This window comes from Sus scrofa, chromosome 1, assembly GCF_054392235.1.
Source record: "Sus scrofa isolate SSC_HxYL_T2T_F1_AM1 chromosome 1, Sscrofa_HxYL_maternal_Yorkshire_Landrace_v2.0, whole genome shotgun sequence".
NCBI lineage: Eukaryota > Metazoa > Chordata > Mammalia > Artiodactyla > Suidae > Sus > Sus scrofa.
The window spans coordinates 151,904,422-151,927,176 of NC_139383.1; the positions used below are offsets into that span (position 1 = coordinate 151,904,422).

The following is a 22,755-nucleotide window of genomic DNA, read 5'->3' on the forward strand; positions in this document are numbered from 1 at the left end:
CCCAGCACGCTCTCAGGACCCCGGGCAAAACACAGACCCTTCTGCTGGACCCTCCGGGACCCCAAGGGCCCTGGAGCCTGGGCGAGACCCCGCAGGGCCGCACCTCGCCCTGACCGCCAATGGCCAGGGGCGTCCCCTGCCGCCAGGCTGTGGGCTCGGGTCGCTCGCCCTTCACCCTCCAGGCCCGCCACACAAGGCCCCCTGGCGCGCGGGACCTGGGTCCCTCAGGCAGGTCTCCCCGGGGCACCCTGGGGACACCGGAGGCCTGCCTGCCCCAAACCCCGCCCCACGGCTGCCGCCTGTCCACCGGACACAACGCAACCCGCACAGACCGCCTGCCGCCGGGCGCCCGGAGCCTGCCACCAGTTGGGCGCTCGGGCCCCACGCAAGGCACACGCCACAGCCCCGCCGCCAGCACCGGAAGGCCCGCCGGGCCCCATGGGACCCTCTACTTTGCGTGCCACACCCATGCACACCCAGGCCTCCCTAACTCCAGCACCAGCATCTCCACGGGAGACGCACTAGACCCTGGGCCCAGCGGGACCCTCGCACCGAAACTCACGCCCCTTCCGCCGCCACCTGCCCCCTTTCCTCCACAGCAGACTCCCTCCTTGCCACCAGCTCCCGCCCGGCACCAGCTCAGCTGGGCTCCAGTCCGCAGGCGTGGCTAGCTCTGCTGGGTATCAACCTCACACTGCCTCCCACTGCGCAACTCCCTGTCCTCCCTCCCCGGGAACACGGCCTCAGCCAGGCTAGGGGCGCCGCACGGCCTCAATGCCCAGCCCCGTGTGTGGACACCTTAGCGGCCCCGGGAGCTGGCCGCGGGCTCACACTTCTCTGCCCCGCCGGCACCCATGACCGGCCAGGGCACAGGCACCCAGCTCCCATTCACGTGCCCGGGACCCCTCCGTCCTGCCTTCCACGCGCCGCCCAAATCTCTGAGGATATCCCACATCATAGCCCAGGCCGCCCTGAAGGCACTGCCGCCCCGGGCACCCAACACTCCCCCTCACGGTGCTCTGCGCACACTGGCCCAGGACCTCTGGCCCTCCTGCACTTCTCTCGACCCCAGTCCGCGGCCGACTCGGCACCGCCCAGGGCCACCTGGCGCCCCACCGCCTCCACGTCTCTGGGAAATGCCGCAGGGGCTCCAGGGTTCTCGATGACCACCAAGGACTCTGCGAGGGAAAGGCACTGGCAGCCCCGCCGACCCCGTGAAGGCCCAGGCCAAGGCGTCCGACCCCGCCCAAACGGCCATCTCGGCAAGGCCCCCCGGCCGGCCTCCTCTCTCCCCACCAGAACCTGGGTCGGCAGTCCCGCCGAGGCCAAGGCCCCCGCTGCTCACCCGCAACCTACAGACAGCCTCTGCGCCCGACACCGCGGGCAGGACCCCGCGGAGGCCTCACGGAGGCAGCCGCAGGCCTGAGAGCCCAGCGGCGCTCACACACACCGCAGGCAGCCCACCCCACACTGGGCCTGCCACTCCCAAGGCTTTCCCGCCGGGCACCGGGCCCCGGGGCCCCGGGGCTGCCCTCGAGGAGGCCAGCCCCAAGGCTCCTCTCCCCATGGCCCTCCGCGGCCACCGGAGGCCTGCCTGCCCCCACCTGCGCCCCAGGGCTGCACGCACCCAAGGGAGCCAAGGCAACGGGACCCTCCCCCGACGGCCCCTGTGGGAGCCACGTGCCGGACCTCAGTTTGCGATGAGGAGACGGTAGTGAGTTCTCACTCATTTTGTTCAGATTTTCCAAGGAATGCGTTTGTGGGTGTCATCATCGATCCGAGCACGGGCACACCCGCGGGACAGCCACCGCCACAACCCCCACCGCGGGGACGGCCAGCCAGCTCCCTCCTGGCCGCGGCCCGCAGGCTCCCGAGCCCAACCGCGGGCAAGCAGGACAGCTCCACCCCCGGGACTCAGGGTGCGGGTCCGGGCGCCACACACCGCCCCCCGGGGGCTACCTTGGCGCAGGCCACTGCCGCTTACCATCGCCTACCAGGTGGCCATCGATCCCGCCACCGGCCGCACGCCAACACGCCTCCCTCCGGCAGGAGGGACTGGCCTTCCCGGGGTCGCTCCCGACAGGCTCCGGCTTCCGCTCCCCGCGCTGGCCTCCGTTTCTCCGCCGCAGCAGCTGGGTGAGGGCGACAACGGACACGCGCAAGCACGCCTCAGCAAGGGGCCCGGCTGCCCAAGGCACAGGGGCCGGGCCCCCCACCGCCCAGGGCCTGTGGGCAGCCTGGCTGCCACCTGTCCCTGGCCTCCCCCCTCTCACTGGGTGCCAGCAGCCAAAGGGCCACACGAGTGGCCAGCACTGCCCCTTCGCTGGGGCGCCACAGCGCCACGCGGGCTGCCGCCGCCTCGCCACACCCTTCCCCCAGGAACCGCGCCTCCCTCAGGCTCCCTAAGGCCCTGCCCACCCGCACCCCTCCCAGCTTCAGAAGAGTCCACCCCAACCCCGAGTCCGATTCCGCCCCCAGGCCCACCCTGGGGCTCTCCCTCTCACCCCGATGGGAAAACACCCTCGCTCCGGCCACCGACACTGCCTGCCCACGCAGGGAGAGACACACGCGGCCCAGAGTGCTCTGCAGGAGCCTCACCTCAGGACCGCTGACGTGCCCCTGGGGGCAACGTCTCCGCCCCGAGAGCGGCTCCGCGGGCCCTGGACCCGGGGCGCCCATGGGCACACCTGCACTCCACCCCTGCTATCCCCAGCACGCTCTCAGGACCCCGGGCAAAACACAGACCCTTCTGCTGGACCCTCCGGGACCCCAAGGGCCCTGGAGCCTGGGCGAGACCCCGCAGGGCCGCACCTCGCCCTGACCGCCAATGGCCAGGGGCGTCCCCTGCCGCCAGGCTGTGGGCTCGGGTCGCTCGCCCTTCACCCTCCAGGCCCGCCACACAAGGCCCCCTGGCGCGCGGGACCTGGGTCCCTCAGGCAGGTCTCCCCGGGGCACCCTGGGGACACCGGAGGCCTGCCTGCCCCAAACCCCGCCCCACGGCTGCCGCCTGTCCACCGGACACAACGCAACCCGCACAGACCGCCTGCCGCCGGGCGCCCGGAGCCTGCCACCAGTTGGGCGCTCGGGCCCCACGCAAGGCACACGCCACAGCCCCGCCGCCAGCACCGGAAGGCCCGCCGGGCCCCATGGGACCCTCTACTTTGCGTGCCACACCCATGCACACCCAGGCCTCCCTAACTCCAGCACCAGCATCTCCACGGGAGACGCACTAGACCCTGGGCCCAGCGGGACCCTCGCACCGAAACTCACGCCCCTTCCGCCGCCACCTGCCCCCTTTCCTCCACAGCAGACTCCCTCCTTGCCACCAGCTCCCGCCCGGCACCAACTCGGCTGGGCTCCAGTCCGCAGGCGTGGCTAGCTCTGCTGGGTATCAACCTCACACTGCCTCCCACTGCGCAACTCCCTGTCCTCCCTCCCCGGGAACACGGCCTCAGCCAGGCCAGGGGCGCCGCACGGCCTCAATGCCCAGCCCCGTGTGTGGACACCTTAGCGGCCCCGGGAGCTGGCCGCGGGCTCACACTTCTCTGCCCCGCCGGCACCCATGACCGGCCAGGGCACAGGCACCCAGCTCCCATTCACGTGCCCGGGACCCCTCCGTCCTGCCTTCCACGCGCCGCCCAAATCTCTGAGGATATCCCACATCATAGCCCAGGCCGCCCTGAAGGCACTGCCGCCCCGGGCACCCAACACTCCCCCTCACGGTGCTCTGCGCACACTGGCCCAGGACCTCTGGCCCTCCTGCACTTCTCTCGACCCCAGTACGCGGCCGACTCGGCACCGCCCAGGGCCACCTGGCGCCCCACCGCCTCCACGTCTCTGGGAAATGCCGCAGGGGCTCCAGGGTTCTCGATGACCACCAAGGACTCTGCGAGGGAAAGGCACTGGCAGCCCCGCCGACCCCGTGAAGGCCCAGGCCAAGGCGTCCGACCCCGCCCAAACGGCCATCTCGGCAAGGCCCCCCGGCCGGCCTCCTCTCTCCCCACCAGAACCTGGGTCGGCAGTCCCGCCGAGGCCAAGGCCCCCGCTGCTCACCCGCAACCTACAGACAGCCTCTGCGCCCGACACCGCGGGCAGGACCCCGCGGAGGCCTCACGGAGGCAGCCGCAGGCCTGAGAGCCCAGCGGCGCTCACACACACCGCAGGCAGCCCACCCCACACTGGGCCTGCCACTCCCAAGGCTTTCCCGCCGGGCACCGGGCCCCGGGGCCCCGGGGCTGCCCTCGAGGAGGCCAGCCCCAAGGCTCCTCTCCCCATGGCCCTCCGCGGCCACCGGAGGCCTGCCTGCCCCCACCTGCGCCCCAGGGCTGCACGCACCCAAGGGAGCCAAGGCAACGGGACCCTCCCCCGACGGCCCCTGTGGGAGCCACGTGCCGGACCTCAGTTTGCGATGAGGAGACGGTAGTGAGTTCTCACTCATTTTGTTCAGATTTTCCAAGGAATGCGTTTGTGGGTGTCATCATCGATCCGAGCACGGGCACACCCGCGGGACAGCCACCGCCACAGCCCCCACCGCCGGGACGGCCAGCCAGCTCCCTCCTGGCCGCGGCCCGCAGGCTCCCGAGCCCATCCGCGGGCAAGCAGGTCAGCTCCACCCCCGGGAGCAGAGGGTGCGGGTCCGGGCGCCACACACCGCCCCCCGGGGGCTACCTTGGCGCAGGCCACTGCCGCTTACCATCGCCTACCAGGTGGCCATCGATCCCGCCACCGGCCGCACGCCAACACGCCTCCCTCCGGCAGGAGGGACTGGCCTTCCCGGGGTCGCTCCCGACAGGCTCCGGCTTCCGCTCCCCGCGCTGGCCTCCGTTTCTCCGCCGCAGCAGCTGGGTGAGGGCGACAACGGACACGCGCAAGCACGCCTCAGCAAGGGGCCCGGCTGCCCAAGGCACAGGGGCCGGGCCCCCCACCGCCCAGGGCCTGTGGGCAGCCTGGCTGCCACCTGTCCCTGGCCTCCCCCCTCTCACTGGGTGCCAGCAGCCAAAGGGCCACACGAGTGGCCAGCACTGCCCCTTCGCTGGGGCGCCACAGCGCCACGCGGGCTGCCGCCGCCTCGCCACACCCTTCCCCCAGGAACCGCGCCTCCCTCAGGCTCCCTAAGGCCCTGCCCACCCGCACCCCTCCCAGCTTCAGAAGAGTCCACCCCAACCCCGAGTCCGATTCCGCCCCCAGGCCCACCCTGGGGCTCTCCCTCTCACCCCGATGGGAAAACACCCTCGCTCCGGCCACCGACACTGCCTGCCCACGCAGGGAGAGACACACGCGGCCCAGAGTGCTCTGCAGGAGCCTCACCTCAGGACCGCTGACGTGCCCCTGGGGGCAACGTCTCCGCCCCGAGAGCGGCTCCGCGGGCCCTGGACCCGGGGCGCCCATGGGCACACCTGCACTCCACCCCTGCTATCCCCAGCACGCTCTCAGGACCCCGGGCAAAACACAGACCCTTCTGCTGGACCCTCCGGGACCCCAAGGGCCCTGGAGCCTGTGCGAGACCCCGCAGGGCCGCACCTCGCCCTGACCGCCAATGGCCAGGGGCGTCCCCTGCCGCCAGGCTGTGGGCTCGGGTCGCTCGCCCTTCACCCTCCAGGCCCGCCACACAAGGCCCCCTGGCGCGCGGGACCTGGGTCCCTCAGGCAGGTCTCCCCGGGGCACCCTGGGGACACCGGAGGCCTGCCTGCCCCAAACCCCGCCCCACGGCTGCCGCCTGTCCACCGGACACAACGCAACCCGCACAGACCGCCTGCCGCCGGGCGCCCGGAGCCTGCCACCAGTTGGGCGCTCGGGCCCCACGCAAGGCACACGCCACAGCCCCGCCGCCAGCACCGGAAGGCCCGCCGGGCCCCATGGGACCCTCTACTTTGCGTGCCACACCCATGCACACCCAGGCCTCCCTAACTCCAGCACCAGCATCTCCACGGGAGACGCACTAGACCCTGGGCCCAGCGGGACCCTCGCACCGAAACTCACGCCCCTTCCGCCGCCACCTGCCCCCTTTCCTCCACAGCAGACTCCCTCCTTGCCACCAGCTCCCGCCCGGCACCAGCTCAGCTGGGCTCCAGTCCGCAGGCGTGGCTAGCTCTGCTGGGTATCAACCTCACACTGCCTCCCACTGCGCAACTCCCTGTCCTCCCTCCCCGGGAACACGGCCTCAGCCAGGCTAGGGGCGCCGCACGGCCTCAATGCCCAGCCCCGTGTGTGGACACCTTAGCGGCCCCGGGAGCTGGCCGCGGGCTCACACTTCTCTGCCCCGCCGGCACCCATGACCGGCCAGGGCACAGGCACCCAGCTCCCATTCACGTGCCCGGGACCCCTCCGTCCTGCCTTCCACGCGCCGCCCAAATCTCTGAGGATATCCCACATCATAGCCCAGGCCGCCCTGAAGGCACTGCCGCCCCGGGCACCCAACACTCCCCCTCACGGTGCTCTGCGCACACTGGCCCAGGACCTCTGGCCCTCCTGCACTTCTCTCGACCCCAGTCCGCGGCCGACTCGGCACCGCCCAGGGCCACCTGGCGCCCCACCGCCTCCACGTCTCTGGGAAATGCCGCAGGGGCTCCAGGGTTCTCGATGACCACCAAGGACTCTGCGAGGGAAAGGCACTGGCAGCCCCGCCGACCCCGTGAAGGCCCAGGCCAAGGCGTCCGACCCCGCCCAAACGGCCATCTCGGCAAGGCCCCCCGGCCGGCCTCCTCTCTCCCCACCAGAACCTGGGTCGGCAGTCCCGCCGAGGCCAAGGCCCCCGCTGCTCACCCGCAACCTACAGACAGCCTCTGCGCCCGACACCGCGGGCAGGACCCCGCGGAGGCCTCACGGAGGCAGCCGCAGGCCTGAGAGCCCAGCGGCGCTCACACACACCGCAGGCAGCCCACCCCACACTGGGCCTGCCACTCCCAAGGCTTTCCCGCCGGGCACCGGGGCCCCGGGGCCCCGGGGCTGCCCTCGAGGAGGCCAGCCCCAAGGCTCCTCTCCCCATGGCCCTCCGCGGCCACCGGAGGCCTGCCTGCCCCCACCTGCGCCCCAGGGCTGCACGCACCCAAGGGAGCCAAGGCAACGGGACCCTCCCCCGACGGCCCCTGTGGGAGCCACGTGCCGGACCTCAGTTTGCGATGAGGAGACGGTAGTGAGTTCTCACTCATTTTGTTCAGATTTTCCAAGGAATGCGTTTGTGGGTGTCATCATCGATCCGAGCACGGGCACACCCGCGGGACAGCCACCGCCACAGCCCCCACCGCCGGGACGGCCAGCCAGCTCCCTCCTGGCCGCGGCCCGCAGGCTCCCGAGCCCATCCGCGGGCAAGCAGGTCAGCTCCACCCCCGGGAGCAGAGGGTGCGGGTCCGGGCGCCACACACCGCCCCCCGGGGGCTACCTTGGCGCAGGCCACTGCCGCTTACCATCGCCTACCAGGTGGCCATCGATCCCGCCACCGGCCGCACGCCAACACGCCTCCCTCCGGCAGGAGGGACTGGCCTTCCCGGGGTCGCTCCCGACAGGCTCCGGCTTCCGCTCCCCGCGCTGGCCTCCGTTTCTCCGCCGCAGCAGCTGGGTGAGGGCGACAACGGACACGCGCAAGCACGCCTCAGCAAGGGGCCCGGCTGCCCAAGGCACAGGGGCCGGGCCCCCCACCGCCCAGGGCCTGTGGGCAGCCTGGCTGCCACCTGTCCCTGGCCTCCCCCCTCTCACTGGGTGCCAGCAGCCAAAGGGCCACACGAGTGGCCAGCACTGCCCCTTCGCTGGGGCGCCACAGCGCCACGCGGGCTGCCGCCGCCTCGCCACACCCTTCCCCCAGGAACCGCGCCTCCCTCAGGCTCCCTAAGGCCCTGCCCACCCGCACCCCTCCCAGCTTCAGAAGAGTCCACCCCAACCCCGAGTCCGATTCCGCCCCCAGGCCCACCCTGGGGCTCTCCCTCTCACCCCGATGGGAAAACACCCTCGCTCCGGCCACCGACACTGCCTGCCCACGCAGGGAGAGACACACGCGGCCCAGAGTGCTCTGCAGGAGCCTCACCTCAGGACCGCTGACGTGCCCCTGGGGGCAACGTCTCCGCCCCGAGAGCGGCTCCGCGGGCCCTGGACCCGGGGCGCCCATGGGCACACCTGCACTCCACCCCTGCTATCCCCAGCACGCTCTCAGGACCCCGGGCAAAACACAGACCCTTCTGCTGGACCCTCCGGGACCCCAAGGGCCCTGGAGCCTGGGCGAGACCCCGCAGGGCCGCACCTCGCCCTGACCGCCAATGGCCAGGGGCGTCCCCTGCCGCCAGGCTGTGGGCTCGGGTCGCTCGCCCTTCACCCTCCAGGCCCGCCACACAAGGCCCCCTGGCGCGCGGGACCTGGGTCCCTCAGGCAGGTCTCCCCGGGGCACCCTGGGGACACCGGAGGCCTGCCTGCCCCAAACCCCGCCCCACGGCTGCCGCCTGTCCACCGGACACAACGCAACCCGCACAGACCGCCTGCCGCCGGGCGCCCGGAGCCTGCCACCAGTTGGGCGCTCGGGCCCCACGCAAGGCACACGCCACAGCCCCGCCGCCAGCACCGGAAGGCCCGCCGGGCCCCATGGGACCCTCTACTTTGCGTGCCACACCCATGCACACCCAGGCCTCCCTAACTCCAGCACCAGCATCTCCACGGGAGACGCACTAGACCCTGGGCCCAGCGGGACCCTCGCACCGAAACTCACGCCCCTTCCGCCGCCACCTGCCCCCTTTCCTCCACAGCAGACTCCCTCCTTGCCACCAGCTCCCGCCCGGCACCAGCTCGGCTGGGCTCCAGTCCGCAGGCGTGGCTAGCTCTGCTGGGTATCAACCTCACACTGCCTCCCACTGCGCAACTCCCTGTCCTCCCTCCCCGGGAACACGGCCTCAGCCAGGCCAGGGGCGCCGCACGGCCTCAATGCCCAGCCCCGTGTGTGGACACCTTAGCGGCCCCGGGAGCTGGCCGCGGGCTCACACTTCTCTGCCCCGCCGGCACCCATGACCGGCCAGGGCACAGGCACCCAGCTCCCATTCACGTGCCCGGGACCCCTCCGTCCTGCCTTCCACGCGCCGCCCAAATCTCTGAGGATATCCCACATCATAGCCCAGGCCGCCCTGAAGGCACTGCCGCCCCGGGCACCCAACACTCCCCCTCACGGTGCTCTGCGCACACTGGCCCAGGACCTCTGGCCCTCCTGCACTTCTCTCGACCCCAGTCCGCGGCCGACTCGGCACCGCCCAGGGCCACCTGGCGCCCCACCGCCTCCACGTCTCTGGGAAATGCCGCAGGGGCTCCAGGGTTCTCGATGACCACCAAGGACTCTGCGAGGGAAAGGCACTGGCAGCCCCGCCGACCCCGTGAAGGCCCAGGCCAAGGCGTCCGACCCCGCCCAAACGGCCATCTCGGCAAGGCCCCCCGGCCGGCCTCCTCTCTCCCCACCAGAACCTGGGTCGGCAGTCCCGCCGAGGCCAAGGCCCCCGCTGCTCACCCGCAACCTACAGACAGCCTCTGCGCCCGACACCGCGGGCAGGACCCCGCGGAGGCCTCACGGAGGCAGCCGCAGGCCTGAGAGCCCAGCGGCGCTCACACACACCGCAGGCAGCCCACCCCACACTGGGCCTGCCACTCCCAAGGCTTTCCCGCCGGGCACCGGGGCCCCGGGGCCCCGGGGCTGCCCTCGAGGAGGCCAGCCCCAAGGCTCCTCTCCCCATGGCCCTCCGCGGCCACCGGAGGCCTGCCTGCCCCCACCTGCGCCCCAGGGCTGCACGCACCCAAGGGAGCCAAGGCAACGGGACCCTCCCCCGACGTCCCCTGTGGGAGCCACGTGCCGGACCTCAGTTTGCGATGAGGAGACGGTAGTGAGTTCTCACTCATTTTGTTCAGATTTTCCAAGGAATGCGTTTGTGGGTGTCATCATCGATCCGAGCACGGGCACACCCGCGGGACAGCCACCGCCACAGCCCCCACCGCCGGGACGGCCAGCCAGCTCCCTCCTGGCCGCGGCCCGCAGGCTCCCGAGCCCATCCGCGGGCAAGCAGGTCAGCTCCACCCCCGGGAGCAGAGGGTGCGGGTCCGGGCGCCACACACCGCCCCCCGGGGGCTACCTTGGCGCAGGCCACTGCCGCTTACCATCGCCTACCAGGTGGCCATCGATCCCGCCACCGGCCGCACGCCAACACGCCTCCCTCCGGCAGGAGGGACTGGCCTTCCCGGGGTCGCTCCCGACAGGCTCCGGCTTCCGCTCCCCGCGCTGGCCTCCGTTTCTCCGCCGCAGCAGCTGGGTGAGGGCGACAACGGACACGCGCAAGCACGCCTCAGCAAGGGGCCCGGCTGCCCAAGGCACAGGGGCCGGGCCCCCCACCGCCCAGGGCCTGTGGGCAGCCTGGCTGCCACCTGTCCCTGGCCTCCCCCCTCTCACTGGGTGCCAGCAGCCAAAGGGCCACACGAGTGGCCAGCACTGCCCCTTCGCTGGGGCGCCACAGCGCCACGCGGGCTGCCGCCGCCTCGCCACACCCTTCCCCCAGGAACCGCGCCTCCCTCAGGCTCCCTAAGGCCCTGCCCACCCGCACCCCTCCCAGCTTCAGAAGAGTCCACCCCAACCCCGAGTCCGATTCCGCCCCCAGGCCCACCCTGGGGCTCTCCCTCTCACCCCGATGGGAAAACACCCTCGCTCCGGCCACCGACACTGCCTGCCCACGCAGGGAGAGACACACGCGGCCCAGAGTGCTCTGCAGGAGCCTCACCTCAGGACCGCTGACGTGCCCCTGGGGGCAACGTCTCCGCCCCGAGAGTGGCTCCGCGGGCCCTGGACCCGGGGCGCCCATGGGCACACCTGCACTCCACCCCTGCTATCCCCAGCACGCTCTCAGGACCCCGGGCAAAACACAGACCCTTCTGCTGGACCCTCCGGGACCCCAAGGGCCCTGGAGCCTGTGCGAGACCCCGCAGGGCCGCACCTCGCCCTGACCGCCAATGGCCAGGGGCGTCCCCTGCCGCCAGGCTGTGGGCTCGGGTCGCTCGCCCTTCACCCTCCAGGCCCGCCACACAAGGCCCCCTGGCGCGCGGGACCTGGGTCCCTCAGGCAGGTCTCCCCGGGGCACCCTGGGGACACCGGAGGCCTGCCTGCCCCAAACCCCGCCCCACGGCTGCCGCCTGTCCACCGGACACAACGCAACCCGCACAGACCGCCTGCCGCCGGGCGCCCGGAGCCTGCCACCAGTTGGGCGCTCGGGCCCCACGCAAGGCACACGCCACAGCCCCGCCGCCAGCACCGGAAGGCCCGCCGGGCCCCATGGGACCCTCTCCTTTGCGTGCCACACCCATGCACACCCAGGCCTCCCTAACTCCAGCACCAGCATCTCCACGGGAGACGCACTAGACCCTGGGCCCAGCGGGACCCTCGCACCGAAACTCACGCCCCTTCCGCCGCCACCTGCCCCCTTTCCTCCACAGCAGACTCCCTCCTTGCCACCAGCTCCCGCCCGGCACCAGCTCGGCTGGGCTCCAGTCCGCAGGCGTGGCTAGCTCTGCTGGGTATCAACCTCACACTGCCTCCCACTGCGCAACTCCCTGTCCTCCCTCCCCGGGAACACGGCCTCAGCCAGGCCAGGGGCGCCGCACGGCCTCAATGCCCAGCCCCGTGTGTGGACACCTTAGCGGCCCCGGGAGCTGGCCGCGGGCTCACACTTCTCTGCCCCGCCGGCACCCATGACCGGCCAGGGCACAGGCACCCAGCTCCCATTCACGTGCCCGGGACCCCTCCGTCCTGCCTTCCACGCGCCGCCCAAATCTCTGAGGATATCCCACATCATAGCCCAGGCCGCCCTGAAGGCACTGCCGCCCCGGGCACCCAACACTCCCCCTCACGGTGCTCTGCGCACACTGGCCCAGGACCTCTGGCCCTCCTGCACTTCTCTCGACCCCAGTCCGCGGCCGACTCGGCACCGCCCAGGGCCACCTGGCGCCCCACCGCCTCCACGTCTCTGGGAAATGCCGCAGGGGCTCCAGGGTTCTCGATGACCACCAAGGACTCTGCGAGGGAAAGGCACTGGCAGCCCCGCCGACCCCGTGAAGGCCCAGGCCAAGGCGTCCGACCCCGCCCAAACGGCCATCTCGGCAAGGCCCCCCGGCCGGCCTCCTCTCTCCCCACCAGAACCTGGGTCGGCAGTCCCGCCGAGGCCAAGGCCCCCGCTGCTCACCCGCAACCTACAGACAGCCTCTGCGCCCGACACCGCGGGCAGGACCCCGCGGAGGCCTCACGGAGGCAGCCGCAGGCCTGAGAGCCCAGCGGCGCTCACACACACCGCAGGCAGCCCACCCCACACTGGGCCTGCCACTCCCAAGGCTTTCCCGCCGGGCACCGGGGCCCCGGGGCCCCGGGGCTGCCCTCGAGGAGGCCAGCCCCAAGGCTCCTCTCCCCATGGCCCTCCGCGGCCACCGGAGGCCTGCCTGCCCCCACCTGCGCCCCAGGGCTGCACGCACCCAAGGGAGCCAAGGCAACGGGACCCTCCCCCGACGTCCCCTGTGGGAGCCACGTGCCGGACCTCAGTTTGCGATGAGGAGACGGTAGTGAGTTCTCACTCATTTTGTTCAGATTTTCCAAGGAATGCGTTTGTGGGTGTCATCATCGATCCGAGCACGGGCACACCCGCGGGACAGCCACCGCCACAGCCCCCACCGCCGGGACGGCCAGCCAGCTCCCTCCTGGCCGCGGCCCGCAGGCTCCCGAGCCCAACCGCGGGCAAGCAGGTCAGCTCCACCCCCGGGAGCAGAGGGTGCGGGTCCGGGCGCCACACACCGCCCCCCGGGGGCTACCTTGGCGCAGGCCACTGCCGCTTACCATCGCCTACCAGGTGGCCATCGATCCCGCCACCGGCCGCACGCCAACACGCCTCCCTCCGGCAGGAGGGACTGGCCTTCCCGGGGTCGCTCCCGACAGGCTCCGGCTTCCGCTCCCCGCGCTGGCCTCCGTTTCTCCGCCGCAGCAGCTGGGTGAGGGCGACAACGGACACGCGCAAGCACGCCTCAGCAAGGGGCCCGGCTGCCCAAGGCACAGGGGCCGGGCCCCCCACCGCCCAGGGCCTGTGGGCAGCCTGGCTGCCACCTGTCCCTGGCCTCCCCCCTCTCACTGGGTGCCAGCAGCCAAAGGGCCACACGAGTGGCCAGCACTGCCCCTTCGCTGGGGCGCCACAGCGCCACGCGGGCTGCCGCCGCCTCGCCACACCCTTCCCCCAGGAACCGCGCCTCCCTCAGGCTCCCTAAGGCCCTGCCCACCCGCACCCCTCCCAGCTTCAGAAGAGTCCACCCCAACCCCGAGTCCGATTCCGCCCCCAGGCCCACCCTGGGGCTCTCCCTCTCACCCCGATGGGAAAACACCCTCGCTCCGGCCACCGACACTGCCTGCCCACGCAGGGAGAGACACACGCGGCCCAGAGTGCTCTGCAGGAGCCTCACCTCAGGACCGCTGACGTGCCCCTGGGGGCAACGTCTCCGCCCCGAGAGCGGCTCCGCGGGCCCTGGACCCGGGGCGCCCATGGGCACACCAGCACTCCACCCCTGCTATCCCCAGCACGCTCTCAGGACCCCGGGCAAAACACAGACCCTTCTGCTGGACCCTCCGGGACCCCAAGGGCCCTGGAGCCTGTGCGAGACCCCGCAGGGCCGCACCTCGCCCTGACCGCCAATGGCCAGGGGCGTCCCCTGCCGCCAGGCTGTGGGCTCGGGTCGCTCGCCCTTCACCCTCCAGGCCCGCCACACAAGGCCCCCTGGCGCGCGGGACCTGGGTCCCTCAGGCAGGTCTCCCCGGGGCACCCTGGGGACACCGGAGGCCTGCCTGCCCCAAACCCCGCCCCACGGCTGCCGCCTGTCCACCGGACACAACGCAACCCGCACAGACCGCCTGCCGCCGGGCGCCCGGAGCCTGCCACCAGTTGGGCGCTCGGGCCCCACGCAAGGCACACGCCACAGCCCCGCCGCCAGCACCGGAAGGCCCGCCAGGCCCCATGGGACCCTCTCCTTTGCGTGCCACACCCATGCACACCCAGGCCTCCCTAACTCCAGCACCAGCATCTCCACGGGAGACGCACTAGACCCTGGGCCCAGCGGGACCCTCGCACCGAAACTCACGCCCCTTCCGCCGCCACCTGCCCCCTTTCCTCCACAGCAGACTCCCTCCTTGCCACCAGCTCCCGCCCGGCACCAACTCGGCTGGGCTCCAGTCCGCAGGCGTGGCTAGCTCTGCTGGGTATCAACCTCACACTGCCTCCCACTGCGCAACTCCCTGTCCTCCCTCCCCGGGAACACGGCCTCAGCCAGGGCAGAGGCGCCGCACGGCCTCAATGCCCAGCCCCGTGTGTGGACACCTTAGCGGCCCCGGGAGCTGGCCGCGGGCTCACACTTCTCTGCCCCGCCGGCACCCATGACCGGCCAGGGCACAGGCACCCAGCTCCCATTCACGTGCCCGGGACCCCTCCGTCCTGCCTTCCACGCGCCGCCCAAATCTCTGAGGATATCCCACATCATAGCCCAGGCCGCCCTGAAGGCACTGCCGCCCCGGGCACCCAACACTCCCCCTCACGGTGCTCTGCGCACACTGGCCCAGGACCTCTGGCCCTCCTGCACTTCTCTCGACCCCAGTCCGCGGCCGACTCGGCACCGCCCAGGACCACCTGGCGCCCCATCGCCTCCACGTCTCTGGGAAATGCCGCAGGGGCTCCAGGGTTCTCGATGACCACCAAGGACTCTGCGAGGGAAAGGCACTGGCAGCCCCGCCGACCCCGTGAAGGCCCAGGCCAAGGCGTCCGACCCCGCCCAAACGGCCATCTCGGCAAGGCCCCCCGGCCGGCCTCCTCTCTCCCCACCAGAACCTGGGTCGGCAGTCCCGCCGAGGCCAAGGCCCCCGCTGCTCACCCGCAACCTACAGACACCCTCTGCGCCCGACACCGCGGGCAGGACCCCGCGGAGGCCTCACGGAGGCAGCCGCAGGCCTGAGAGCCCAGCGGCGCTCACACACACCGCAGGCAGCCCACCCCACACTGGGCCTGCCACTCCCAAGGCTTTCCCGCCGGGCACCGGGGCCCCGGGGCCCCGGGGCTGCCCTCGAGGAGGCCAGCCCCAAGGCTCCTCTCCCCATGGCCCTCCGCGGCCACCGGAGGCCTGCCTGCCCCCACCTGCGCCCCAGGGCTGCACGCACCCAAGGGAGCCAAGGCAACGGGACCCTCCCCCGACGTCCCCTGTGGGAGCCACGTGCCGGACCTCAGTTTGCGATGAGGAGACGGTAGTGAGTTCTCACTCATTTTGTTCAGATTTTCCAAGGAATGCGTTTGTGGGTGTCATCATCGATCCGAGCACGGGCACACCCGCGGGACGGCCACCGCCACAACCCCCACCGCGGGGACGGCCAGCCAGCTCCCTCCTGGCCGCGGCCCGCAGGCTCCCGAGCCCAACCGCGGGCAAGCAGGACAGCTCCACCCCCGGGAGCTCAGGGTGCGGGTCCGGGCGCCACACACCGCCCCCCGGGGGCTACCTTGGCGCAGGCCACTGCCGCTTACCATCGCCTACCAGGTGGCCATCGATCCCGCCACCGGCCGCACGCCAACACGCCTCCCTCCGGCAGGAGGGACTGGCCTTCCCGGGGTCGCTCCCGACAGGCTCCGGCTTCCGCTCGCCGCGCTGGCCTCCGTTTCTCCGCCGCAGCAGCTGGGTGAGGGCGACAACGGACACGCGCAAGCACGCCTCAGCAAGGGGCCCGGCTGCCCAAGGCACAGGGGCCGGGCCCCCCACCGCCCAGGGCCTGTGGGCAGCCTGGCTGCCACCTGTCCCTGGCCTCCCCCCTCTCACTGGGTGCCAGCAGCCAAAGGGCCACACGAGTGGCCAGCACTGCCCCTTCGCTGGGGCGCCACAGCGCCACGCGGGCTGCCGCCGCCTCGCCACACCCTTCCCCCAGGAACCGCGCCTCCCTCAGGCTCCCTAAGGCCCTGCCCACCCGCACCCCTCCCAGCTTCAGAAGAGTCCACCCCAACCCCGAGTCCGATTCCGCCCCCAGGCCCACCCTGGGGCTCTCCCTCTCACCCCGATGGGAAAACACCCTCGCTCCGGCCACCGACACTGCCTGCCCACGTAGGGAGAGACACACGCGGCCCAGAGTGCTCTGCAGGAGCCTCACCTCAGGACCGCTGACGTGCCCCTGGGGGCAACGTCTCCGCCCCGAGAGCGGCTCCGCGGGCCCTGGACCCGGGGCGCCCATGGGCACACCTGCACTCCACCCCTGCTATCCCCAGCACGCTCTCAGGACCCCGGGCAAAACACAGACCCTTCTGCTGGACCCTCCGGGACCCCAAGGGCCCTGGAGCCTGGGCGAGACCCCGCAGGGCCGCACCTCGCCCTGACCGCCAATGGCCAGGGGCGTCCCCTGCCGCCAGGCTGTGGGCTCGGGTCGCTCGCCCTTCACCCTCCAGGCCCGCCACACCAGGCCCCCTGGCACGCGGGACCTGGGTCCCTCAGGCAGGTCTCCCCGGGGCACTCTAGGGACACCGGAGGCCTGCCTGCCCCAAACCCCGCCCCACGGCTGCCGCCTGTCCACCGGACACAACGCAACCCGCACAGACCGCCTGCCGCCAGGCGCCCGGAGCCTGCCACCAGTTGGGCGCTCGGGGCCCACGCAAGGCACACGCCACAGCCCCGCCGCCAGCACCGGAAGGCCCGCCGGGCCCCATGGGACCCTCCCTTTTGCGTGCCACACCCATGCACACCCAGGCCTCCCTAACTCCAGCACCAGCATCTCCACGGGAGACGCACTAGACCCTGGGCCCAGCGGGACCCTCGCACCGAAACTCACGCCCCTTCCGCCGCCGCCTGCCCACTTTCCTCCACAGCAGACTCCCTCCTTGCCACCAGCTCCCGCCCGGCACCAGCTCGGCTGGGCTCCAGTCCGCAGGCGTGGCTAGCTCTGCTGGGTATCAACCTCACACTGCCTCCCACTGCGCAACTCCCTGTCCTCCCTCCCCGGGAACACGGCCTCAGCCAGGGCAGAGGCGCCGCACGGCCTCAATGCCCAGCCTCGTGTGTGGACACCTTAGCGGCCCCGGGAGCTGGCCGCGGGCTCACACTTCTCTGCCCCGCCGGCACCCATGACCGGCCAGGGCACAGGCACCCAGCTCCCATTCACGTGCCCGGGACCCCTCCGTCCTGCCTTCCACGCGCCGCCCAAATCTCTGAGGATATCCCACATCATAGCCCAGGCCGCCCTGAAGGCACTGCCGCCCCGGGCACCCAACACTCCCCCTCACGGTGCTCTGCGCACACTGGCCCAGGACCTCTGGCCCTCCTGCACTTCTCTCGACCCCAGTCCGCGGCCGACTCGGCACCGCCCAGGGCCACCTGGCGCCCCACCGCCTCCACCTCTCTGGGAAATGCCGCAGGGGTCCAGGGTTCTCGATGACCACCAAGGACTCTGCAAGGGAAAGGCACTGGCAGCCCCGCCGACCCCGTGAAGGCCCAGGCCAAGGCGTCCGACCCCGCCCAAACGGCCATCTCGGCAAGGCCCCCCGGCCGGCCTCCTCTCTCCCCACCAGAACCTGGGTCGGCAGTCCCGCCGAGGCCAAGGCCCCCGCTGCTCACCCGCAACCTACAGACAGCCTCTGCGCCCGACACCGCGGGCAGGACCCCGCGGAGGCCTCACGGAGGCAGCCGCAGGCCTGAGAGCCCAGCGGCGCTCACACACACCGCAGGCAGCCCACCCCACACTGGGCCTGCCACTCCCAAGGCTTTCCCGCCGGGCACCGGGGCCCCGGGGCCCCGGGGCTGCCCTCGAGGAGGCCAGCCCCAAGGCTCCTCTCCCCATGGCCCTCCGCGGCCACCGGAGGCCTGCCTGCCCCCACCTGCGCCCCAGGGCTGCACGCACCCAAGGGAGCCAAGGCAACGGGACCCTCCCCCGACGTCCCCTGTGGGAGCCACGTGCCGGACCTCAGTTTGCGATGAGGAGACGGTAGTGAGTTCTCACTCATTTTGTTCAGATTTTCCAAGGAATGCGTTTGTGGGTGTCATCATCGATCCGAGCACGGGCACACCCGCGGGACGGCCACCGCCACAGCCCCCACCGCCGGGACGGCCAGCCAGCTCCCTCCTGGCCGCGGCCCGCAGGCTCCCGAGCCCAACCGCGGGCAAGCAGGTCAGCTCCACCCCCGGGAGCTCAGGGTGCGGGTCCGGGCGCCACACACCGCCCCCCGGGGGCTACCTGGGCGCAGGCCACTGCCGCTTACCATCGCCTACCAGGTGGCCATCGATCCCGCCACCGGCCGCACGCCAACACGCCTCCCTCCGGCAGGAGGGACTGGCCTTCCCGGGGTCGCTCCCGACAGGCTCCGGCTTCCGCTCCCCGCGCTGGCCTCCGTTTCTCCGCCGCAGCAGCTGGGTGAGGGCGACAACGGACACGCGCAAGCACGCCTCAGCAAGGGGCCCGGCTGCCCAAGGCACAGGGGCCGGGCCCCCCACCGCCCAGGGCCTGTGGGCAGCCTGGCTGCCACCTGTCCCTGGCCTCCCCCCTCTCACTGGGTGCCAGCAGCCAAAGGGCCACACGAGTGGCCAGCACTGCCCCTTCGCTGGGGCGCCACAGCGCGACACGGGCTGCCGCCGCCTCGCCACACCAGGAACCGCGCCTCCCTCAGGCTCCCTAAGGCCCTGCCCACCCGCACCCCTCCCAGCTTCAGAAGAGTCCACCCCAACCCCGAGTCCGATTCCGCCCCCAGGCCCACCCTGGGGCTCTCCCTCTCACCCCGATGGGAAAACACCCTCGCTCCGGCCACCGACACTGCCTGCCCACGCAGGGAGAGACACACGCGGCCCAGAGTGCTCTGCAGGAGCCTCACCTCAGGACCGCTGACGTGCCCCTGGGGGCAAGGTCTCCGCCCCGAGAGCGGCTCCGCGGGCCCTGGACCCGGGGCGCCCATGGGCACACCTGCACTCCACCCCTGCTATCCCCAGCACGCTCTCAGGACCCCGGGCAAAACACAGACCCTTCTGCTGGACCCTCCGGGACCCCAAGGGCCCTGGAGCCTGGGCGAGACCCCGCAGGGCCGCACCTCGCCCTGACCGCCAATGGCCAGGGGCGTCCCCTGCCGCCAGGCTGTGGGCTCGGGTCGCTCGCCCTTCACCCTCCAGGCCCGCCACACCAGGCCCCCTGGCGCGCGGGACCTGGGTCCCTCAGGCAGGTCTCCCCGGGACACCCTGGGGACACCGGAGGCCTGCCTGCCCCAAACCCCGCCCCACGGCTGCCGCCTGTCCACCGGACACAACGCAACCCGCACAGACCGCCTGCCGCCGGGCGCCCGGAGCCTGCCACCAGTTGGGCGCTCGGGCCCCACGCAAGGCACACGCCACAGCCCCGCCGCCAGCACCGGAAGGCCCGCCGGGCCCCATGGGACCCTCTCCTTTGCGTGCCACACCCATGCACACCCAGGCCTCCCTAACTCCAGCACCAGCATCTCCACGGGAGACGCACTAGACCCTGGGCCCAGCGGGACCCTCGCACCGAAACTCACGCCCCTTCCGCCGCCGCCTGCCCACTTTCCTCCACAGCAGACTCCCTCCTTGCCACCAGCTCCCGCCCGGCACCAGCTCGGCTGGGCTCCAGTCCGCAGGCGTGGCTAGCTCTGCTGGGTATCAACCTCACACTGCCTCCCACTGCGCAACTCCCTGTCCTCCCTCCCCGGGAACACGGCCTCAGCCAGGGCAGAGGCGCCGCACGGCCTCAATGCCCAGCCTCGTGTGTGGACACCTTAGCGGCCCCGGGAGCTGGCCGCGGGCTCACACTTCTCTGCCCCGCCGGCACCCATGACCGGCCAGGGCACAGGCACCCAGCTCCCATTCACGTGCCCGGGACCCCTCCGTCCTGCCTTCCACGCGCCGCCCAAATCTCTGAGGATATCCCACATCATAGCCCAGGCCGCCCTGAAGGCACTGCCGCCCCGGGCACCCAACACTCCCCCTCACGGTGCTCTGCGCACACTGGCCCAGGACCTCTGGCCCTCCTGCACTTCTCTCGACCCCAGTCCGCGGCCGACTCGGCACCGCCCAGGGCCACCTGGCGCCCCACCGCCTCCACCTCTCTGGGAAATGCCGCAGGGGTCCAGGGTTCTCGATGACCACCAAGGACTCTGCGAGGGAAAGGCACTGGCAGCCCCGCCGACCCCGTGAAGGCCCAGGCCAAGGCGTCCGACCCCGCCCAAACGGCCATCTCGGCAAGGCCCCCCGGCCGGCCTCCTCTCTCCCCACCAGAACCTGGGTCGGCAGTCCCGCCGAGGCCAAGGCCCCCGCTGCTCACCCGCAACCTACAGACAGCCTCTGCGCCCGACACCGCGGGCAGGACCCCGCGGAGGCCTCACGGAGGCAGCCGCAGGCCTGAGAGCCCAGCGGCGCTCACACACACCGCAGGCAGCCCACCCCACACTGGGCCTGCCACTCCCAAGGCTTTCCCGCCGGGCACCGGGGCCCCGGGGCCCCGGGGCTGCCCTCGAGGAGGCCAGCCCCAAGGCTCCTCTCCCCATGGCCCTCCGCGGCCACCGGAGGCCTGCCTGCCCCCACCTGCGCCCCAGGGCTGCACGCACCCAGGGGAGCCAAGGCAACGGGACCCTCCCCCGACGTCCCCTGTGGGAGCCACGTGCCGGACCTCAGTTTGCGATGAGGAGACGGTAGTGAGTTCTCACTCATTTTGTTCAGATTTTCCAAGGAATGCGTTTGTGGGTGTCATCATCGATCCGAGCACGGGCACACCCGCGGGACGGCCACCGCCACAGCCCCCACCGCCGGGACGGCCAGCCAGCTCCCTCCTGGCCGCGGCCCGCAGGCTCCCGAGCCCAACCGCGGGCAAGCAGGTCAGCTCCACCCCCGGGAGCTCAGGGTGCGGGTCCGGGCGCCACACACCGCCCCCCGGGGGCTACCTGGGCGCAGGCCACTGCCGCTTACCATCGCCTACCAGGTGGCCATCGATCCCGCCACCGGCCGCACGCCAACACGCCTCCCTCCGGCAGGAGGGACTGGCCTTCCCGGGGTCGCTCCCGACAGGCTCCGGCTTCCGCTCCCCGCGCTGGCCTCCGTTTCTCCGCCGCAGCAGCTGGGTGAGGGCGACAACGGACACGCGCAAGCACGCCTCAGCAAGGGGCCCGGCTGCCCAAGGCACAGGGGCCGGGCCCCCCACCGCCCAGGGCCTGTGGGCAGCCTGGCTGCCACCTGTCCCTGGCCTCCCCCCTCTCACTGGGTGCCAGCAGCCAAAGGGCCACACGAGTGGCCAGCACTGCCCCTTCGCTGGGGCGCCACAGCGCGACACGGGCTGCCGCCGCCTCGCCACACCAGGAACCGCGCCTCCCTCAGGCTCCCTAAGGCCCTGCCCACCCGCACCCCTCCCAGCTTCAGAAGAGTCCACCCCAACCCCGAGTCCGATTCCGCCCCCAGGCCCACCCTGGGGCTCTCCCTCTCACCCCGATGGGAAAACACCCTCGCTCCGGCCACCGACACTGCCTGCCCACGCAGGGAGAAACACACGCGGCCCAGAGTGCTCTGCAGGAGCCTCACCTCAGGACCGCTGACGTGCCCCTGGGGGCAAGGTCTCCGCCCCGAGAGCGGCTCCGCGGGCCCTGGACCCGGGGCGCCCATGGGCACACCTGCACTCCACCCCTGCTATCCCCAGCACGCTCTCAGGACCCCGGGCAAAACACAGACCCTTCTGCTGGACACTCCGGGACCCCAAGGGCCCTGGAGCCTGTGCGAGACCCCGCAGGGCCGCACCTCGCCCTGACCGCCAATGGCCAGGGGCGTCCCCTGCCGCCAGGCTGTGGGCTCGGGTCGCTCGCCCTTCACCCTCCAGGCCCGCCACACCAGGCCCCCTGGCGCGCGGGACCTGGGTCCCTCAGGCAGGTCTCCCCGGGGCACCCTGGGGACACCGGAGGCCTGCCTGCCCCAAACCCCGCCCCACGGCTGCCGCCTGTCCACCGGACACAACGCAACCCGCACAGACCGCCTGCCGCCGGGCGCCCGGAGCCTGCCACCAGTTGGGCGCTCGGGCCCCACGCAAGGCACACGCCACAGCCCCGCCGCCAGCACCGGAAGGCCCGCCGGGCCCCATGGGACCCTCTCCTTTGCGTGCCACACCCATGCACACCCAGGCCTCCCTAACTCCAGCACCAGCATCTCCACGGGAGACGCACTAGACCCTGGGCCCAGCGGGACCCTCGCACCGAAACTCACGCCCCTTCCGCCGCCGCCTGCCCACTTTCCTCCACAGCAGACTCCCTCCTTGCCACCAGCTCCCGCCCGGCACCAGCTCGGCTGGGCTCCAGTCCGCAGGCGTGGCTAGCTCTGCTGGGTATCAACATCACACTGCCTCCCACTGCGCAACTCCCTGTCCTCCCTCCCCGGGAACACGGCCTCAGCCAGGGCAGGGGCGCCGCACGGCCTCAATGCCCAGCCCCGTGTGTGGACACCTTAGCGGCCCCGGGAGCTGGCCGCGGGCTCACACTTCTCTGCCCCGCCGGCACCCATGACCGGCCAGGGCACAGGCACCCAGCTCCCATTCACGTGCCCGGGACCCCTCCGTCCTGCCTTCCACGCGCCGACCAAATCTCTGAGGATATCCCACATCATAGCCCAGGCCGCCCTGAAGGCACTGCCGCCCCGGGCACCCAACACTCCCCCTCACGGTGCTCTGCGCACACTGGCCCAGGACCTCTGGCCCTCCTGCACTTCTCTCGACCCCAGTCCGCGGCCGACTCGGCACCGCCC

At 72.2% G+C, this 22,755-nt stretch overlaps 8 non-coding genes across 8 annotated transcripts; all 8 read right to left on the minus strand.

The window, feature by feature from the left end:
• Nucleotides 1-1,685: 1,685 nt before the first annotated feature.
• LOC146406631 (small nucleolar RNA SNORD116) lies at nt 1,686-1,779 on the minus strand. The gene has a single exon (XR_014833699.1). It is a non-coding gene; the product is annotated as a small nucleolar RNA SNORD116 (small nucleolar RNA).
• Nucleotides 1,780-4,393: 2,614 nt separating this feature from the next.
• On the minus strand, nt 4,394-4,487 carry LOC146406632 (small nucleolar RNA SNORD116). Its single transcript, XR_014833701.1, has one exon. It is a non-coding gene; the product is annotated as a small nucleolar RNA SNORD116 (small nucleolar RNA).
• Nucleotides 4,488-7,103: 2,616 nt separating this feature from the next.
• LOC146406633 (small nucleolar RNA SNORD116) lies at nt 7,104-7,197 on the minus strand. The gene has a single exon (XR_014833702.1). It is a non-coding gene; the product is annotated as a small nucleolar RNA SNORD116 (small nucleolar RNA).
• Nucleotides 7,198-9,813: 2,616 nt separating this feature from the next.
• LOC146406634 (small nucleolar RNA SNORD116) lies at nt 9,814-9,907 on the minus strand. Its single transcript, XR_014833703.1, has one exon. It is a non-coding gene; the product is annotated as a small nucleolar RNA SNORD116 (small nucleolar RNA).
• A 2,616-nt stretch (nt 9,908-12,523) lies between these two features.
• Nucleotides 12,524-12,617, minus strand: LOC146406635 (small nucleolar RNA SNORD116). Its single transcript, XR_014833704.1, has one exon. It is a non-coding gene; the product is annotated as a small nucleolar RNA SNORD116 (small nucleolar RNA).
• A 2,616-nt stretch (nt 12,618-15,233) lies between these two features.
• Nucleotides 15,234-15,327, minus strand: LOC146406636 (small nucleolar RNA SNORD116). Its single transcript, XR_014833710.1, has one exon. It is a non-coding gene; the product is annotated as a small nucleolar RNA SNORD116 (small nucleolar RNA).
• Nucleotides 15,328-17,942: 2,615 nt separating this feature from the next.
• On the minus strand, nt 17,943-18,036 carry LOC146406637 (small nucleolar RNA SNORD116). Its single transcript, XR_014833724.1, has one exon. It is a non-coding gene; the product is annotated as a small nucleolar RNA SNORD116 (small nucleolar RNA).
• Nucleotides 18,037-20,643: 2,607 nt separating this feature from the next.
• LOC146406638 (small nucleolar RNA SNORD116) lies at nt 20,644-20,737 on the minus strand. Its single transcript, XR_014833739.1, has one exon. It is a non-coding gene; the product is annotated as a small nucleolar RNA SNORD116 (small nucleolar RNA).
• Between the last annotated feature and the right edge of the window lie 2,018 nt (nt 20,738-22,755).